Here is a 19,451-nt window from a genome sequence, read left to right on the forward strand (position 1 = left end):
ACAGCAAAAGCAGTACTGTGAGGGAAGTTTATAGCAACCAATGCCTACATAAAAAAAAAAAAAAAAGAAATGTAAACAACTTATCACTGTACCTCAAGAAAGCAGATAAACAAGAACAATTAAATGCTGGTTAAGACATCTGCATCCCGTATCAGAGTGCCTAGATTCAAGTCCTGGCTCTGCTCACAATTCCAGCTTTCTGTTGATGCACATCTTGGGAGGCAGCAGGTGATGGCTCAAATAGTTAGGCCCCTGCCATCAATGTGGGAGACCTGGATTGAGTTCCCAGCTTCCTGCCTTAAGCTGGCCCAGTCCTGGTCCTTGCAGGCATTTGGGGAGTGAACCAGTAGACAGGATATCTCTCTCGCTCGCTCACTCTTGCTCTTGCTCTCGCTCTCTCTCCTCCTCCTCCCCTCTCCCCTCAGACCTTCTCAAGTAAACTGAAAAATATTAAGTGCTGTCTGTAAGACCAAATGCAACAGGAATTGCCCATAAGCACTGTACATAGTTGATAAAAAGCTGCTTGCTCCCCCCAGGGATACAGATAAAGAGTTCTAAAGTCGCTGTACATGTATACGGAAATCAAACAAGTAAGTAAATGGATGGCTGATGGTGGAAACTGCGTTCTCCTTGTTGGCATGGAGGCTTACAAGAGCAAGGGGAAGAGGCTACAACAAGCTGTGTGACAATGGAGTAGATGAGGAGACACTAATGTAAACTAATGTTTAGCTTAAGGTACATACCAGTGGCTACAGAGAGAAATAGCTTCTCGCTGTATAAACACAGGCACATACACAATTTAGGACACACTGTATTCCTCCTCACTCTGTAAGCCAAGAGGGCCTACAGGCAGAACACCCAAGTAGCAATGAGCATGCCTAGCACCAAATCTTGGTTTCTCATGCTTTTCTCTAATAAGAAGAAATCAGGGTTCCTTGGAGAATTGTCTGATTCTAACACTGGGACAATGAAATAGACATGATCAGCCTAGAGCATCTTCTACAGCCATAAAGTATGAAAGTGCTAACTAAAATACCCAACACAAAAATCAAGGAAAAAATAAATGAAACCTCCACAATGGTGAGGGTATGTCAAAGGGATACAGGAGCCAACTAACAGAGCCCAGGCACTCTGATATGGGATACAGGCACCCCAAAGCCGGCACCATTTGAACTAGGTGAAAGAAAACAAAAAAACACAAGGTAGCATTGCATAGTAACCCGAAGTATAAAATGAGTATCCATAAGTCCATACTAACACAAATAAATTGCTGAATCAATAAATGAGGAGAACATACAAATGCCCCCTATGGAATAACATTAAATAATTTACATAGAGCAAAATCCCCACACAGAAAAGAGTCAGGCAGGGGTGGACATTTGGCATATGTTGCTGTGGATTTGTTCTGAGAGGAGCGCGGTGGGGACAAGAGGCACGGCGTCACCACACAGACACCAGGAGTCAGGTGAAAACAGGCCTGAGGCGAGCAGCCTGCAGATTCATTTATTTCAGTTGGTACAGCAGCTTATATAGCTGAGGCAGCCAATCCGGTCAAGGGGCAGTTTATGCCTTAACCAATCACAGCCTGTTGCCAGGCAGGCTCCATTGCCAGGCGGTTTCCCAGGTGGTTTCCAAAGCCATTCCTGAGTAACTGACGCTCACTTGCCAGCAGCCATCTTGGCATGGTCTTCTCATTCCAGCACAGCATAATGGTTAAGATGCCATTTGGGGTGCCTGCATCCCATACCAGAGTGCCTGGGCTCAAGACCTGGCTCCACTCCAGACTCCAGCTTCCTGCCAGTGTGCACCTTTCTCTCTCTCTCCCTCCCTCCCTCCCTTTCAAATAAATAAAAACTTTACAGAGAGAGAGAGAGAATCTGACAAATCTTAACTGAAGATTGTTCTACAAGCTGCCTGGCCAGTAATCACCAAAATTGTCAGTCATAAAAAGTAAGGAAGGCTGGGAAGCTGTCACATCCCAGGGGAGACAAAGGAGTCAGGTCCCCAAGTGTGATGAAGTAGCAAGGACATTAGGGAAAACCGGGGGAGCTGGGAGGAAGGATTCGCCGCAGTTAATGATCTAGTATTATTGGTTCATTAATTGTGACGGATATGCCCCACTAGTGTGTAATGATGGAGAATGCGTGTGAGCCAGACGGAGTCTCTCTGTTTTATCTACGCAATAATTCAGGGAGCTAACGTTGCTCCAAAATTTTAAGGTTTATTTTTAAAATGAAGCAATTATTGAGTCCAAGAAAACTAACCAGTTTATAAAAAAATGAAACATATGCTCAGCTTTGAACAATATTTACATAGTCGTGGTAATTAAAACATGAAGCCTAGATCAAAGCAAAATTGTGATATAATTATATTTGCAATTTGGATGGGGCTGTACGAGAGTTGAACACCCTTAGATACCATAATAGGAAGTCATAGATACCATTTGCAATTGATGAGCCCAAAAAGAGCAATATACTGTGGAAATATAGAGGTAGTCTCTAGCAGAGCTAAAAAACCTAAGTGCTTGCTCCTTGGAACTAATGGAGAACTACTGGTTTCTTGCTATCAGTCTTAAATCCTTGTGTCCCTTTTAAAACTATTTAGAATTCTAACCATGGGGTGTTTAAAATATCTAATGGCATTAAACATTACAAATGAAAACTACCATTTGATATTCTAAATTCTCTAATATGTTGGATTTTCTAAAACATTTCAGACATCTGTTCCCTTGTCTAGTTCCAACATATTGTGCTGTGGCCTTCCTGTGCATTATCATATTAGCTCAAACCTGTAGCTACGCTGTGTTCCTGGGTTCCAGGCTAACTAAGCCTGGTTGGTTTGTTTCTCTGAGAGGAGAGATTGTTGCCATCCCAAAAAAGGAATGGATGAGGGAACAGATGTTCGAAATGTTTTAGAAAACCTTCTTGGGATGGCAAAATCTCTCCTCGAAGAGAAACAAACCAACGAGGCCTAAGTAGTCTGGCGCTCAGGATCCCAGCGTAGGGGTAGGTTTGAGCTACAGGAAGGTATTCTGCCCTGGGACACTGGTTCTTGGTTCTGTTTCTGAGATGATTCTTCCTGAACACCACGTGCTCAGCGAATGCCTTCCTCACATGCCCCAAACACCAGCGCCATCTTCCCAGCATCCATATTCGCAGGAAACTGGGATCAGAGCTGCCGGAGTGGGGCAGAGTCCAGGCACTCTGGTATGGGATGTGGGCACACTAAATGTCATCTTAACTATTTGGGCAAACACCCACTCTGGGACCATACACTTTAAATGGGTGAATTACATGACATGTTAATTATATCAATAAAACCATCCTAAAAATGCACCATCTATCACTGTGCCTAACATATGGTAGAGGCTGGAATAAAAATTCATTCCTTTATTTTTTTTTAAAGATTTATTTATTTATTTGAATCTCAGAGTTACACAGAGAGAGGAGAGGCAGAGAGAGAGAGAGAGAGAGAGAGAGAGGTCTTCCATCCGATGGTTTACTCCCCAATTGGCTGCAACGGCCAGAGCTGCACTGATCTGAAGCCAGGAGCCAGGAGCTTCTTCCGGGTCTCCCACATGGGTGCAGGGGCCCAAGGACTTGGGCCATCTTCTACTGCTTTCCCAGGCCACAGCAGAGCACTGGATTGGAAGTGGAGCAGGCATGTCTTGAACTGGTGCCCATATGGGATGCCGGTGCTTCAGGCCAAGACGTTAACCCACTGTGCCACAGCGCCGGCCCCAGTTCATTCCTTAAAAAAACTTTATTTATTTACATTTTTTCCCCTCAAATTTGAAAGACAGAGGCAGACAGAGTGATAGACATAAAGAGATCTTCTATTTGCTTGTTCACTCCCCAAATGCCCACAACAGCCGGAACTGGGCCAAGCCAAAGCTAGGAGGCCCAAGCTCCTTCTGAACCTCCCACATGGGTGGCAGGGACCCGAGTACTCGAGCCATTGCCTCCTGCCTCCCTGGGTGCACATTAGTAGGAAACTGGATCTGAAGTGGAGGAGCCAGGACTTGAACCAGGCACGGTGATGTTGCAAGCAGGCACCTCAAGTGGTGTCTTAACTTCCGTGCCCAATGCGCACCACTTAAACTTCTTTCTCTCTTCCCTCTGTCCCATCCTTGCCTACCCACAACAGCCTTGAATGACTTCCTACATTTTCACCTGTGTCAGAGTTTTACCTCTCACTACTAAACTAGTGAAGGTTCAGGAGTTTCACTGCACAATACTATATCCTTTAGACCTTTCCCATCCCCTTTTGCTACCCACTGGTCACTCTCAAAGGAACTTCCCAGGATGGGGCAGTCTTGGCTAGTGCTCAGGTGCTTGCTACATGGCAGCTATAGCCAATCGCCAGGCTCTGCAGGGGCGGTGTGTGTGGTCCCTCCTTCTTGGGCCATCTCACAGCTCATGCCGCAGCCTTGGGCGGCTCTGACCCCTCCTTTCCTTTCTCTCATGCGAGCTAGACCATCACTTCCTTTGATCGATGACTCGGTGCTCTGTCTGTCTAGGGGTCAGGTCTACACTTCAGTCAAAGCTAAGCTCAATCAAACAGCAAATATGAATTTCTTTACAATTACCCGTGCATGCCTAGGCCCTGTTTCCTTGGGTCTCCAGTTTAGCATGGTCTCCCTGAATTCACCCTACAGTTGGCTTAGGGCTACTCTTGGGCCTTCTCTGCTTATCTGTAAAGACAGGGCTTCTCGGGCTAGACAGCTCTGATTGAGGTGGGGGAAAGGCGGGACTCTCAAGTACAGTTCTCTCCAAGTAAATTTGCTTTTTTTTTTTTTTTAAGAATTATTTTATTTATTTGAAAGACAGAGTTACAGAGAGAGGTACAGACAGAGAGAGGAGATCTTCCATTCCGCTGCTTCACTCCCCAAATTACGGCAGCAGCCAGAGCTGAGCTGATCCGTAGCCAGGAGCCAGGAGCTTCCTCCAGGTCTCCCACGTGGGTGCAGGGGCCCAAGGACTTGGGCCATCTTCCACTGCTTTCCCAGGCCATGGCAGAGAGCCGGACTGGAAGTGGAGCAACCAGGACTCGAACCAGCACTCATATGGGATCCCGGCACCACAGGCAGCAGCTTTACTTGCCACGCCACAGTGCCAGTCCCCAAGTAAATTTGCTTTCAAAACTTTCCTTGGAAGCAAGTGTTGCAGTGTAGCAGCTTAAGCCACCGCCTGCAATACAGGCATCCCATATGGATGCCTGTTCAAGTCCTGGCTGCTCCACTTCCCATTCAACTCCCTGCTAATGTGCTTGGGAAAGCATTGGAAGATGGGCCAAGTCCTTGGGCCCCTGCAACCATGTGGGAGACCTGGAGGAAGCTTCTGGCTCCTGGCTTCAGCTTGTCCCAGTCATGGCCATTGCAGCCATTTGGGGAGTGAACAGTCGATGGAAGATCTCTCTCTATGTATCTTTCCCCTTCTCTGTAACTGTGGCTTTCAAATAAGTAAGTCTTTTTTTAAAAAAATCTTCATTAAATATTCTTGGCCATTTCCTTGACAAATCTTGGTCTAGCATCTCACTTTGGAATTTGTTACCTGTTTGCAAGGCAGCTAAAATTTCTATTTTAATGTCTCATGACACTTGATTAATGATGCATCTTGAACTGAAGCACTCCTATTCTCTGGTTCCCGAGCATTAATATGACATTTACTTCTGTTTTTCAAGCATTAGATACTGTCTACCACTTGGATTGATTTCCCCAGCCAGGCCTTCATGGGTCCAAGTCTAGGTCTGGGTTCAGTGTGTGTGTGTTGGGATGTGGGGGTGGCGGGGATGATCCAATTTGAAAGGAATAGAGCCGTTCAACCACATTCTGTAGGGCCTTGGGGTGTGCCTGTGTGGCACTCTAACCAAGGAGAGGTGAGAGATATTCCTTCCTGTCTCAGAGCATCTCCACGGGCTGGTGTGAGACCATACGGCAGCGGCAAGGGCAAACTTCTCTGGGAGCAGATTGAGACATTGTTGGGGACCCCCTGCAGGAGGAGGCGAGAGCCAGAGGAATTCAGAAGCTTGCGCTGTCCATGACCTTGAGCAAGTCACTAAGTCCTTTCTATCTGCAGAATGAAGATAATAGTCTCTGTCCCTCGCAGTGAGAGCCTTTGAAGTTCCTCCTTGGCAGAGAGGTGGGCAGGTGTGAGACACAGACGCTCACTGCTAGTTAGCTTCCAGGTATCCTGGGCTGAGGGAATCCTTGAAGCCGGGCACCATGCCAGCTTGTTTTTCTTCCTTCCCAATGTGAGCACAATTTATTAGATGGAATTGTGCTGCTATAGGTGGATGCCTGCTTGGGATGTTTGTGGGTGTGGCTTTTTTCGGCAGAGCTATGTATCCATCTCACACCTACCCTCCCATCAGGCCGAATCTGGACAAAGTGAGGGAAGGACCAGCAGTACTGAGCCAAAACCCCAGGTCAAAGCTCCTTTAATAGTCTATGGAGGGGGCGGGGGGCAGGGGGCAGCACTGTGGCATAGTTGGTAAAGCCCCTGCCTGCAGTGCCAGCATCCCATATGGGCACCAGTTCAAGTCTTGACTGTTCCACTTCTGATCCAGCTCTCTGCTATGGCCTGGTAAAGCAGCAGAGGATGGCCCAAGTCCTTGGGCCCCTGCACCCATGTGGGGGACCCAGAAGCACCCATTATCTCCTGGCTTCGGATCGGAGCAGCTCCAGCCATTGCAGCCATTTGGGGAGTGAATCAGTGGATGGAAGATCTCTCTCTCTCTCTCTCTCTTTCTCTCTCTCTCTCACTCTCTCTCTCTGCCTCTGTAACCCTGCCTTTCAAATAACTAAATAAATATGTAAAAAAAAACCTGCATGGATTAAAAAAATTTTTTTAAAAAATAGTCTGTTATTCCTAGAGTTTCAGTTTCTGAGATTTTTTTTTTTTTAGAACATTGAACCAAATTAATTCCTTTTCTTCTACTTGTGCTGTGACTCAATTCTTACTCCTGGGTTTTCTCGCTTTCTCCGTTTCCTTTCAGTCATGTCATTCCATCTTCGCTCGCCCCTGAGTTCATAGCAGCTTGCCCTATGGACTGCATTCAGTCGCTCAGACAGGGGTGTGGAGGAAGCGTAGGCCGGGAAGCTCCTGCAACCTCCTGCTAAGGCACAGGAGCCCTGAGCCTGGTGATGACTACAACTGTGCCTAGCGGAACAGTGGGCTATCAGCCGGGTTCTCTGCCCCTATTAGCCTCACCCTATAATTTAGTCACAATCAGACTCCCAGCCGCACAGACAGAGGAAACAAGTGGGCAAAGGAAGCAGATGACAGAAAGCAACTGCAGCCAGGGGTTTTCATGAACGGCTCTGTTTCCAGAAGGTGCAGGGCTAGGGTAGAGCGGGGTGGGGGCTTGGAGCAAGCTAAGTGGTCAAATGATTGAAGGAGCTTCGAGTTTTATTCTGCAGCATGGAGGCTGGGTCTGCCTGGTGTTGATCTTGTGAGCTGGCTGGACTCCTCCAAGAGCAATGGGGGTTGAAAGAGGTCATGAGAGGTGACTCCATCTGCCCTTTGCAGATCTATGGGGAGGCAGGGCTCACCAGAGGGTTCTCAGAGGAGGTTCTCCTTTGTCTTACCCCACTGCATCCCCAGGACTCAAAGCAGGCTCACCATCCTCTCTATGGCCCCACTCCCACAGAAAGCTCAGGCCTGGGGATGAGCACCCTCACTGGCTGTGTATCCAACTGAGGAATGCAGACAATGGTGGGATTTGCAGCTAGGATTGGAAGAAGGAGAGATGGTGGGTAGGGCAGATTGGAGGAGGGCATCCTGAGACCTTCCCCAGAGCTGTTTTCCTATTTTCCTAGCCACACTTCACAAAGCTCAGCCTCAGTGCAAGGAGGGAGGAGCCCAAGCATGTGAGGTCCCAAATGACAAGGACACGATTACGTCACTCCCTTACGTGGAACTGATCCATGAAGACAAGAGCCAACCATGGAAGTTCAGCCCAGCCCAGTCTCTCTTCATCTTGCAAAAACAACAACTCCCTTTGGCCATGGTCAAGTTGTTAATGGCTGAGTTGGCTGAGGGCACTGTGGGGATGTGGGCAGCGGGGGTGAGGATGGGGCAGGATCACGGCAGAGGGAGCAAGAAACTGGGAACCCAATCAGCTGGAAGCGAAACTAGTAAATGCTTCGGAGGCCTCCTATTTCTCTTCATCCTCTCTCCTTTTCCTCTTCCCAGTTAGGATCCAGTCCTCGTACAGGTGCACCTAAGGATTTAATAAGCAACCTGCCTGAAGGGTGTTAGGAGAAGGGTCTGGCATTCCAGAATATTCTGGAACTGCAAAGCTCCCTCCCCCAAATCGAAGGGCAATGGGAGAGAGGACTTTTTCCCCCTCCTGATTCTCTTGGCATTCAAATTCTCCATTTCTCATGGTAGCCACGTGACCTTCCAACTTGGGGACTTTCCAGGACAGTTGCAGCTTTAAATATTGTATCCTATTGTCCTCGTAAGTACTTGTGAGGCCACATGCTCTGATTTTATTATGGAAAAAACTGTCAGCACAGTCCTAGCTCAGAGCACTTCCTGACCGGCCGGGCCCTTCCCCGGCACCTCGATACAGTGGCACCTGAGTGATTTGCTGGACTCTCAGCTGAGGGCGATAGCTTGCAGGTAGGTGTAAAAGCAAAATATTGGGAGACCTCCCTGCTTTCTTTGCAATAGGTTGATTCTCTAAATTTTTAAAAATTTATGTTCGGGAAGTGGGACCATCAGGTCTGAGCAAGGCAGAGTTCCTCCAGCCGCTGGGCTTCTCTGAGCCGCTTCCGGCACTCTCAGGGTGAAGTGTCGGCAGGTCCCACCACCAGGTTGCTGTTAGCTTAAGCTGCCTTTTCCATCTGCCATCAGCCCTGAGGGACACCAGCGGGACATGAAGAAGTCAAGCTACAAGAAGCTGTCCAGGTTCCTGCAGCACACGCAGCCGGAGCAGATCGTGCAGGTGAAGGAGCTCAGCAAAGGGGTGGAGAGCGCTGTGGCTGTGGGTTGGAGACACCCGAGGATCACATCTTTCGTCAGACCCGAGCCCTCCCCGACCTCCCAGAGTGCGCAGGAGGGTAGCAGGGAGCAGCCCTATCGCCCTCCAGACATAAAACCCCTCTACTGTGTCCCAGCCAGCATGACCCTGCTCTTCCAGGAGTCTGGCCACAAGAAGGGGAGTGTTCTTGAGGGCAGTGAGGTCCGAGCCATCATCGTTAACTATGCCAAGAAAAGTGACCTGGTTGATGCAGACAACGAAAGTCTTGTGAAATTGGACCCCGTCCTGTGTGACTGCCTCCTAGAGAAACATGAACAGCACGCCGTCATGAAGCTTCCGTGGGACAGCCTTGTGACCAGGTGCTTGGAAAAACTGTAGCCTGCCTATCAGGTGACCTTTCCCGGACAAGAGCCCATCGTGAAGAAAGGGAAAATCTGTCCAACTGATATCACCCTAGCACAGAGCTTCTAATAAAAAGGTGACTGTGGTCTGGAACTTGGAGGCCTATGGTCTGGGCCCGGGCTCTGTAGCTGCCACCCTCCAGCAGCGCTGCCAGGCAAGCACCACCATCACTCCCACCCCTGGGGCCAAGGGCAGCCTACAGGTGCAGATCCAGGGGAACCAGGTCCACCACCTGGGCCGGCTGCTGCTGGAAGAGTATCACCTCCCTCGAAAATACATCCAGGGTCTGGAAAAGGCCCCCAAAGCCGGCAAGAAGAAGTGAATGACTCTTGTTCCATGCATGGGTCCAATGAAGTCCAACTCTGGGATGGTAATTTATATGAGCGTTTTCAACTTTTGCAAATCAAAAATATAATTCTTTACCAAAATAAATTTTTATTCTGATCTAAAAAAAATTTATTTTCATTGTATTTGAAAGGCAGACACACATACTGATGGAGATGGAGATGGGGACAGAGATAATCTTCCATCTGCTGGTCATTCCCCAATGTCCACAACAGCCTAGGCTGGGCCAGGTCAAACCAGGGGCCCTGATCTCCCATGTGGGTGTGAGGACCCAAGTTCCTGAGCCATCTTCTGCTGCCTCCCAGAGGGTGCATTAGCAGGAAGCTGGAACTGGAAGCGGAAGCAGAGCCAGAATTCAAGCCCCAGCACTCTGATAAGGGATGCAGGCATCCTGGGTGGGCATCTCAACTGCCGCACCAAACACCTTCCCTCTGGAGTAGCTTGATTCTTTTATTTTTTAAGAAAACACTTGTTTAATAAATATAAATTTCCAAAAGTACAACCTTTTGGTTATAGCAGTTTTTCCCCCCATCACCACCCTCCCACCCACAAACCATCCCATTTCCTTCTCCCTCTCCCATCCCATTCTTCATTAAAATTCATTTTTAATTATTTTTATATACAGGAGATCAACTTAGTATATACTAAGTAAAGATTTCAACAGACTGCACCCACACAGACGCACAAAGTATAAAGTGCTGTTTGAAGACTAGTTTTACCATTAATTCACATAGTACAACACATTAAGGACAGAGATCCTACATGGGTAGTAAGTGCACAGTGACTCCCGTTGTTGATTTAACAATTGACACTCTTATTGATGACGTCCGTAATCACCCGAGGCTCTTGTCATGAGCTGCCGAGGCTATGGAAGCCTCTTGAGTTCACAAACTCCGATCTTATTTAGAGAAGGCCATAGTCTAAGTGGAAGTTCTCTCCTCCCTTCAGAGAAAGGTGACTCCTTCTTTGATGGCCCCTTCTTTCCGCTGGGATCTCGCTCAGAGATCTTTCATTGAGGTCATTTTTTGCCACAGTGTCTTGGCTTTCCATGCCTGAGAAACTCTCATGGGCTTTTTAGCCGGATCCGAATGCCTTAAGGGCTGATTCTGAGGCCAGAGAATAGCTTGATTCTTAAGCCCTCAAAAAACTTATGCAAAAACCTACCCTCTTCATCAACAAAGACTAAGAATTGCTTCTACCTTTACGCCTGCAAGGACACTCTGTGGCCATGAGAGAAAAGTTTCCAGTGGCCAAGGCTGTGACATAGCAGGTTAAGCCAATGCCCGAGCCACTGGCATCCCATAGGGGTGAGGATTCGAGTCCCGGCTGCTCTACTTCCAATTCGGCTTCCTGCTAATGCGCCTGGGAAAGCAGCAGAAGATGGCCCAGGTCCTTGGGCCCCTGTCACCCACATGGGAGACCCAGAAGACGCTCCTTGTTCCTGGCTTTGGACTGGCCCAGCTCCGGTTGTTGTAGCCATCTGGGGAGTGAACCAGCAGGTGGAAAATCTCTATTTGTAACACTGCCTTTCAAATAAACAAATGAAATCTTGCTTCTCATTTGTCATAATCCTAGATTTATTTATTTATTTGAAAGGCGGAGAGAGAAAGAGAGAGAGTTATCTTTCATCCACTGGTTCACTCACCAAGCACCAGGCAGAAGCTAGGAACCCAGGACACCATCCTGGTAGCAGGGGCCCAAGCAGCTGGGCCATCATCTGCTGCCTTCCCAGGAGCATTAGCAGAGAGCGGGAATGGAAGCAGAGGAGCTGGGACTTGAACTGGTGCTCCAAAATGGGATGCTGGAGTTGCAAGCAGCAGCCCAAGCAGCTGTGCCACAATGTTGGCCCCACAAATTCTCTTAAACAGGCAACAGAGCCTTTGTCCATTATGAGAGATGAAGGCACCAGCTTCTTCCTCCCAGGGCACTCCCCCCCCCCCCCACCCACACACACACTAGAGGCCCTAACACACTGTTAGATCATGAAATCAATTGAATGGGTCTTGACTTTTGGCAAAATCCCAAAATAATTATGTATGCCATGTGAATGCAAGAATATATAGAAGTACTGCATGTTATATATAAGCTGCTAGGTAGTTCATAAATTATCACATGTACGATGCGAATAGAAGAACATACACACTAGAAGAAGGAGAGGAAGAGAATGGAACACAGCACCTGCTTGGGATGAGCATTGCTTGGAAACTTTCATTTCTGTTTTCCCTCCTGATATGCAGATATGTCCTCTGCCACTCTGTAAAATGTCTTTTGTCCCAGGGGTCCCAGTTTAAAAAGTCTGAGACCACCTCTCCTAGCCGCTTCTCAGAGCCGCCCCCTTACAAGCCGGTTCCTCAGGGAAGGAGAACAGAGTCGCAGAGTTCTGCGCGGCAGCCGGGGAGGAGCCAGGGCAGAGAGGAGAAAGGGAGGCAGCCTGTCTGTGACCAGAAGCCCGCTTCCTGTCCCTTCACACTGAGCGCCGACAGCACACCGGGCCTCTGCCAAGCGCCTTATATGCGTTATCTCTTTCAGGTCTCACCACACTCCTTAGAGGAAATAAGTACTGCTGTCCCCATTTTATAGATTTGGCAACTGAGGCTCGCGGGCCTGACGTCACCCTGCTCGTCTCTTGCAGACAGAACTTAGTCTCACACTCAGGCATGCTTAATTCTCCAGCCCACGCTCACCACAGTAAGACAGTCCCCCTTGGCCTGCGACAGGTGCTGACCCGGTGACAGGGGTCCAGATCCGCCGGCCGCAGGCCCTGCTGTGGGTGCAGGGCAGGCAGCAGCCCAGGTCTTGCATCCCAGGGCCGGGGGCTGGTGGCTGCGAGGGCGGCAGCCCTTCCCCAGCCCTGCTGCCTGCTTTGCCATCGCAGAATGTGCTGCTAATTATAGCCAAACACAATGAGCAATCACAGCCCCTGCGGCTGAGCTCTGGGTGAGCTCTCTTGTTAGAGGTCTGGCAGGCTTTTCATTCCAACTTCCCAGCAGCCTGGAGGCGGCGGCGCTGGCAGGAGCTCTGGGCTCAGCTGCCCCCGCCCCTTTGCACCCCCTCTCCTTCATGCCTGGGCCGCCAGATGCAACCAGTGTTGTACTTACTTAGCCCCTACTGTGTACAGGCTCTGCACTAGGTCTTTGTTCTTGCCTTCAGTGAGTTCCTGGTCTTCCCACGAGTCTCCTGATCAGAATCAGAAGCGCCAGGCCCGGTGGAGCGTGGTGGTCAGGAGCGAGGCTTTAAGCAGCGGGCGTCCTCGGCCCCTTCGCTCTGTGGCCTCTGCCTGATTACCGGCCGTCATCAACGGTGTGGGGGCATGGGGGCTTGCTGGAATGGACGCTGTCTGGTGGTGCCCGCTCCTACAGGATGTCCCAGGGAAAAGAATTCTTTCCAAATCGTGCAGAATATAAACCTGGGCCAATAAAAGTGATGCATGAAGTCATTTAGGCCTTGGAATCCAAAGAGAGCATTTGCCAGACACCTGTTTGGACCTGGGAAGGATGAGAAGGGACCGGCAGCCTGGGAGGGTGGGGAGCTGCGTCTGGTTCCGGGTCCTGTGCTGAGCGCGGACGGCCTGCTGCTCCCCCACCAGGCTTCTAGGGACCAGGTTTACCTCTTGACCCCTTGGCCCTTCTCATCCTTCCTGGCATCTGAATTCCTTAGGTGTGCCCAGGGCACTGTTCTTCCTGCCCCCACATGGGTTCGTTACCTGCTGTCATCTAACCACCCTTAGATTTTAGCGGAAAATTCATCAAGATGCTGTTCCTCTGACTGCTGAGGATAGCTGGGTCCTGTTCCTTGAGGAACCCCCACAGCGTCCCCAGCACAAGGCCTGCCCAGAGAAGCAGAGCAGGACACACAGGAGGTGTCTTCAAAAAGCCCATAGGAGGCCGGCGCTGTGGAGCAGTGGGCTAAGCCCCTGCCTGTGGTGCCGGCATCCCATATGAATGCAGGTTCAAGTCCAGGCTGCTCTTCTTCCAGTCCAGCTCTCTGCTATGGCCTGGGAAAGCAGTAGAAGATGGCCCAAGTCCTTGGGCCCCTGCACCATGGGAGACCTGGAAGAAGCTCCTGGCTCCTGGCTTCAGATTGGTGCAGCTCTGGCCATTGCGGCCAACTGGGGAGTGAACCATTGAATGGAAGACTTCTCTCTCTCTCTCTCTCTCTGTAGCTCTAACTTTCAAATAAATAAATAAATATTATATATATATATATAATAAAAAAAGCTATTGGAGCAGGCATTGTGGTACAGCAGGTTAAGCCAACACTTAAGATGCCCACATCCTATATCAGAGTGCCAGTTCAAGTCCCAGCTTCTCTGCTTCAAATGCTGTTTCCTGCTAATGCACCTGTAAAGGCAGCACATGATGACCCAAGTACCTGGCTTCCTGACTCCTACGTGGGCGACCCAGATGGAGTTCCCGGCTCCCGGCTTCAGCCTGGCCCAGTCCAGGCTGTTGTGGGCATTCAGGAAGTGAACCAGCAGACGGAATATTTTTGTTTCTTCCTCTCTCTCTGTTGCTCTTCCTTTCAAGTAAATAAATCTTTAAAACAAATAAATACTTTTCAAAAAGATGTTATCTATAGGAGAAATAAATGACATCATGAGCCCTCGTTTTTTTTTTATGATTTTTTTTTTTTTTTGACAGGCAGAGTGGACAGTGAGAGAGAGAGACAGAGAGAAAGGTCTTGCCGTTGGTTCACCCTCCAATGGCCGCTGCGGTAGGCGTGCTGCGGCCGGCGCACCGCGCTGATCCGATGGCAGGAGCCAGGTGCTTCTCCTGGTCTCCCATGCGGGTGCAGGGCCCAAGCACCTGGGCCATCCTCCACTGCACTCCCTGGCCACAGCAGAGAGCTGGCCTGGAAGATGGGCAACCGGGACAGGATCGGTGCCCCGACCGGGACTAGAACCCCGTGTGCCGGCGCCGCAAGGCGGAGGATTAGCCTAGTGAGCCGCGGTGCCGGCAACCCTCGTTTTATTTTTAAAGATTTACTTATTTATTTGAACAGCAAAGTGACAGAAAGAGAGAAAGAGAGAAGGAGAGACAGAGAAATCTTCCATCTGCTGCTTTGCTCCACAAATGGCCCCAGTGGCCAGGGTTGAGCCAGGCCAAAGCCAGGAACCAGGAACTCCAGCTGGGTCTCCCATCCCTGTGAGCGGCAGCGGCGCAAATACTGGGCCCACCGTCTGCTGCTTTAGCAGGGGCCTGGATTGGAAATGGAGCAGCTGGGACTTGGGCCGGTGCTCTGATACAGGAGGCTAGTAACGTAGGTGGCGGCTTAGCCTGCTGTGCCCCAGCCCTCTCGGGAGGCTTGTGGTCAGGGGTCCTGAGAGGCCGGCTGCCCCACCCCCTCAATTCGTTGAGCCGATTTTGGTAAGAGGCCAGGTGGATTTGCAATCATAGAGGCAGGGCAGGGAGACTTCAGGCCAAGGGAGGGAGGCCAGGAGTCCATGGAAGACCAGGGCCTGAGAATATGCTGTCTGCACGTGAGGCACCAGTGGCTCGGCCACAACCTCACCCGTGTTTTCGGCTGTACCACAGCCTGCCACGGAGTGACTTCTATGTGACATAAGCCTGGGGCATCCCTAGGCTCAGAGGAAGCCACTCAGGTAGAGAGAGTTTAAGAAACATTTCCGTGGGCACACAGCCAGTAAGGAACAGAAATAGGAACTCAAACTCAGACTTGGATTAAAGAGAGAAAACGAAGTTTATCCATTGAAGGGGTGGCTGACCCAGAGCTCTGAACCCTCTCAGGCTGACCCTGGATCTCTCACGCCCAGCGATAGTGTTTAGCTTCTCGAGGCAGCCTGGTTGGTTTGCGTTATTTGCAGTGAGACGGCTCTGACCTGAGTCACTGCGCCCAGGTGTGGAACAGCGCATGCCTCACGTGAGTGGTGCAGACTCAGAGGGACTAGAAAAACATTCTGAGAACCACCGATGTTTGGGAGAAGATTCCTTGAATCTAAAATGTAGGCTGTGGGGCATAAACTGGAAGTTGAGGGTGGAACCAAAGGAAAGTTGATTTGCTTTGTTTAAAAATGGAGAGAAATGCATTTTTTTATTTGATCTCCCAAGAGTAAATTTTAGATGGTCTCTACTTTGACTTTGTTATGAAGCTGTCATGAACAAAAATGAGCATCATTACATAGTACCCCAAACTCTAATCTTATCGCAGATTATTCTCTGAAGGTCAAACTCTAAAGATGGGAATTATTTTGGTCAGAGTGCACAGCTACCTTAAACAAACAAACAAACAAACAAACAAAACCTTGAAACCAAATATCCTTTCAGAAAGATTAAATGGTTTCTATTTCTGCCAACAAATGAATCAAAGTGCTTAGTTTCCTGGGTTATCCGTATATTTTTACATCTTTGACAAACAGCGAACAAATTCCTTTAGTTTGTATTTGGATATCACCGGTGAATTCGCACTTTTTTCATTATTGTGTTTGTTACTGTATTTAAGAACTGCCTTCCCACAGGCCTCTGCTCTCTCCTGCATCTGGGGTTTCCTATTTTGCAGGTGAAAAAAAGCCCTACCACTCCCCTTCGCCTATTCAGCCCAGGAGGGTTTGCTCATGACAAACCCTCAGTAGGCGGCTCCCTGGTCCAGTTCTGAAACTGAAAGTCCCATGTCCCAGAGATGCCTCAGTCCTGGGCCAAGGGGCTGTTGGTCACCGTGCTCCTGGAATGTGAGGACCACGTGCCCTGTCACACGACTCCCAGCCTTCACTCAACTATCCCGCAGAGGCACTCAAAAAGCCTGTGGAAAAATGGAATTAAGAGATCAGATGCATTTTCTATGAGTTTTAAAAAAAAAAAAAAAGGTGACCTCCGCCTGCAGCGCCAGCACACCGGGTTCTAGTCCCAGTCGGGGCGCTGGATTCTGTCTCTCCTCTCTCTGTGTAATATTTTGACTCTCGAATAAATAAATAAATCTGTTAAAAAAAAAAAAAAAAAAAAAAAAACAAGACGATCCTGGCTCCTGGCTTTGGATCGGTGCAGCTCTGGCTGTCATGGCCATTTGGGGAGTGAACCAGTGGATGGAAGAACTTTCTCTCTCTGCACTTTTCTCTGCAATTCTACCTCTAAAAAAAAGAAAAATAGATAAATTTCATCTTTTTTTATTTATTTGAAAATGAGAGTAACAGAGAGGGACACACAGAGAGAGAGAGAGCCATCTTTTTTTTTTATTTATTTATTTTTTTTTGACAGGCAGAGTAGACAGTGAGAGAGAGAGACAGAGAGAAAGGTCTTCCTTTTGCCGTTGGTTCACCCCCACAATGGCCGCCATGGCTGGCGCACCACGCTGATCCGATGGCAGGAGCCAGGTGCTTCTCCTGGTCTCCCATGGGGTGCAGGGCCCAAGCACTTGGGCCATCCTCCACTGCCTTCCTGGGCCATAGCAGAGAGCTGGCCTGGAGGAGGGGCAACCGGGACAGAATCGGTGCCCTGACCGGGACTAGAACCCGGTGTGCCGGCGCCACAAGGCAGAGGATTAGCCTAGTGAGCCGCAGCGCCGGCCCAACTTTTTTATTTTTAAAAAGATTTATTTCTTTACTTAAAAGGGGGGAGAGAAAGAGAAAAAGAGAGAGAGGAGAGAGAGAGGAGAGAGAGAGAGAGCGCGCGCACTTCTATCCCTGGTTCACTTCCCAATGTTCACAACAGCCAGGATAAAGCCAGGAGACAGGAACTCCATCTGGGTCTCCCCCATGGGTGGCAGGAACCCAAGCACTTGGGCCATCATCCTCGGCCTTCCAGACACATTAGTGGGAAGCTGGATCAGAAGTGCAGGGTGGGGGAACTCAAACCAGGCGCTCCACTATGGTCTGCATCCCAAGTGGTGGCTTCATTAGTTGCTCCCCAACATCAACCTCTTATAGATCACATCTTGATGTTCTGTCTTGAGTGTTTCCTCAAGGAATTACAGGTGACAAGCAAGAAGTGCCTACCATCTGACTGGCTGAATATTGATATCGTCAACTTTCCCATGAGATCACTGACAATCAAAGGAGGGCCAGAAGCGCTGTGAGCAGCCTGGGATCGCACGTGCACTGAACACGAACCTCTCCGCCCCAGCTTCATCGCCAGCCCCTGCTAGCCCCTTGAGGAGCCCAGGAATCGAGTGATACTTGACTTGCCTGGCTCCTGACTGCACTTTTCAATTTCTTTTTTCTTTTCTTTTTTCTTTTTTTTTTGATAGGCAGAGTTAGACAGTGAGAGAAAGAGACAGAGAGAAAGGTCTTCCTTCCGTTGGAATGGCCGCTACAGCTGGCGTGCTGCATCGATCTGAATCCAGGAGCCAGGTGTTTCTTCCTGGTCTCCCATGTGGGTGCAGGGCCCAAGCACTTGGGCCATCCTCCACTGCCTTCCTGGGCCACAGCAGAGAGCTGGACTGGAAGAGGAGCAACCGGGACAGAATCCGGCGCCCCAATCAGGACTAGAACCCGGAGTGCTGGCGCCGCAGGCTGAGGATTAGCCTAGTGAGCCACAGCACCGGCGAACTGCACTTTTCAATTAGCACCTACTTTCTTCTACCACCTGATGGCTGTGTTTGACTTGTGCATCAGGAGAGAGGACCTAGGTTTCGGGGGATTCTACAACAGGGCTGCAGCAGGCCTATGTCTGCCAGTGTCCTGCAGGGACTCAGAAGACTACTGGATGGTCTGGGCCAAAGCCTGCTAAAATCAGTCAATCAATGCTTATGCTTGTTATCCCCAGCTCCTGACACAGATCTAGAACCGCGGAGTTTTTCAGTGATAGGACCATCCTCTGTTGTTCCAATAGAGCCTCTCTTAACCACAGCTGAGTTTACAGGAATGAGCTGACTCAGGGTGAGGCCCCTAGAGAGTTTAGGGTGGGACCTCTGTTAGAAGAAAGGGGTGGGGGCTTTCAGACTTGCTCCAAGGAGAGCAGAGAGCTGGAGGTTGAGTCACGAAAATGTCTTTAAAGATTTGTTTTATTTATTTGAAAGACAGAGTTACAGAGAGAGGTAGAGAGACACAGAGAGAGAGAGAGAGGTCCTCCATCCACTGGTTCACACCCCAAATGGCCGCAATGGCTGGAGCTGAGCTGATTTGAAGCCAGGAGCCAGGACCTTCTTCCAGGTCTCTCACATGGGTGCAGGGGCCCAAAGACTTGAGCCATCTCTGCTGCTTTCCCAGGTGCATTAGCAGGGAGCTGGATCAGAAGTGGAGCAGCTGGGACTCAAGTTGTCGCCCATGTGGACTGCCGGTGCTGCAGGGCAGGGCTGTAACCCACTGTGAAGCAGAGCTGGCCCTACGAAACTTTTTTTTTTTTTTTTTAGTTTTATTTATTTTATTTGAGAGTTAGAGTTACAGACAGTGAGAGGGAGAGACAGAGAGAAAGGTCTTCCCTCCGTTGGTTCACTCTCCAAATGGCTGCAACGGCTGGAGCTGCACTGATCCGAAGCCAGGAGCCAGGTGCTTCCTCAATCTCCCACGCTGGTGCAGGGGCCCAAGGACTTGGGCCATCTTCCACTGCTTTCCCAGGCCATAGCAGAGAGCTGGGTCGGAAGTAGAGCAGCCAGGACTCAAACCACGCCCATGAGGGATGCCAGCACTGTGGATGGTGGCTTTATCTGCTAGGCCAGAATGACAGCCCCTACAAGTTCTTTGAAACTTGAGTTGATCTACTCTGTTTTCACAACAAAATACCATAGGCTGAGTGGCTTAAACAACACAAATGCATTGTCTCACCGTT

At 49.5% G+C, this 19,451-nt stretch overlaps 1 pseudogene; it reads left to right on the forward strand.

Annotated features, from left to right (window-relative positions):
- The first annotated feature begins 8,007 nt into the window (after positions 1-8,007).
- On the forward strand, positions 8,008-9,768 carry LOC133746831 (eukaryotic translation initiation factor 2D-like; annotated as a pseudogene).
- Positions 9,769-19,451: the final 9,683 nt, after the last annotated feature.

This window comes from Lepus europaeus, chromosome 18, assembly GCF_033115175.1.
Source record: "Lepus europaeus isolate LE1 chromosome 18, mLepTim1.pri, whole genome shotgun sequence".
In the NCBI taxonomy this organism is placed as follows: Eukaryota; Metazoa; Chordata; class Mammalia; order Lagomorpha; family Leporidae; genus Lepus; species Lepus europaeus.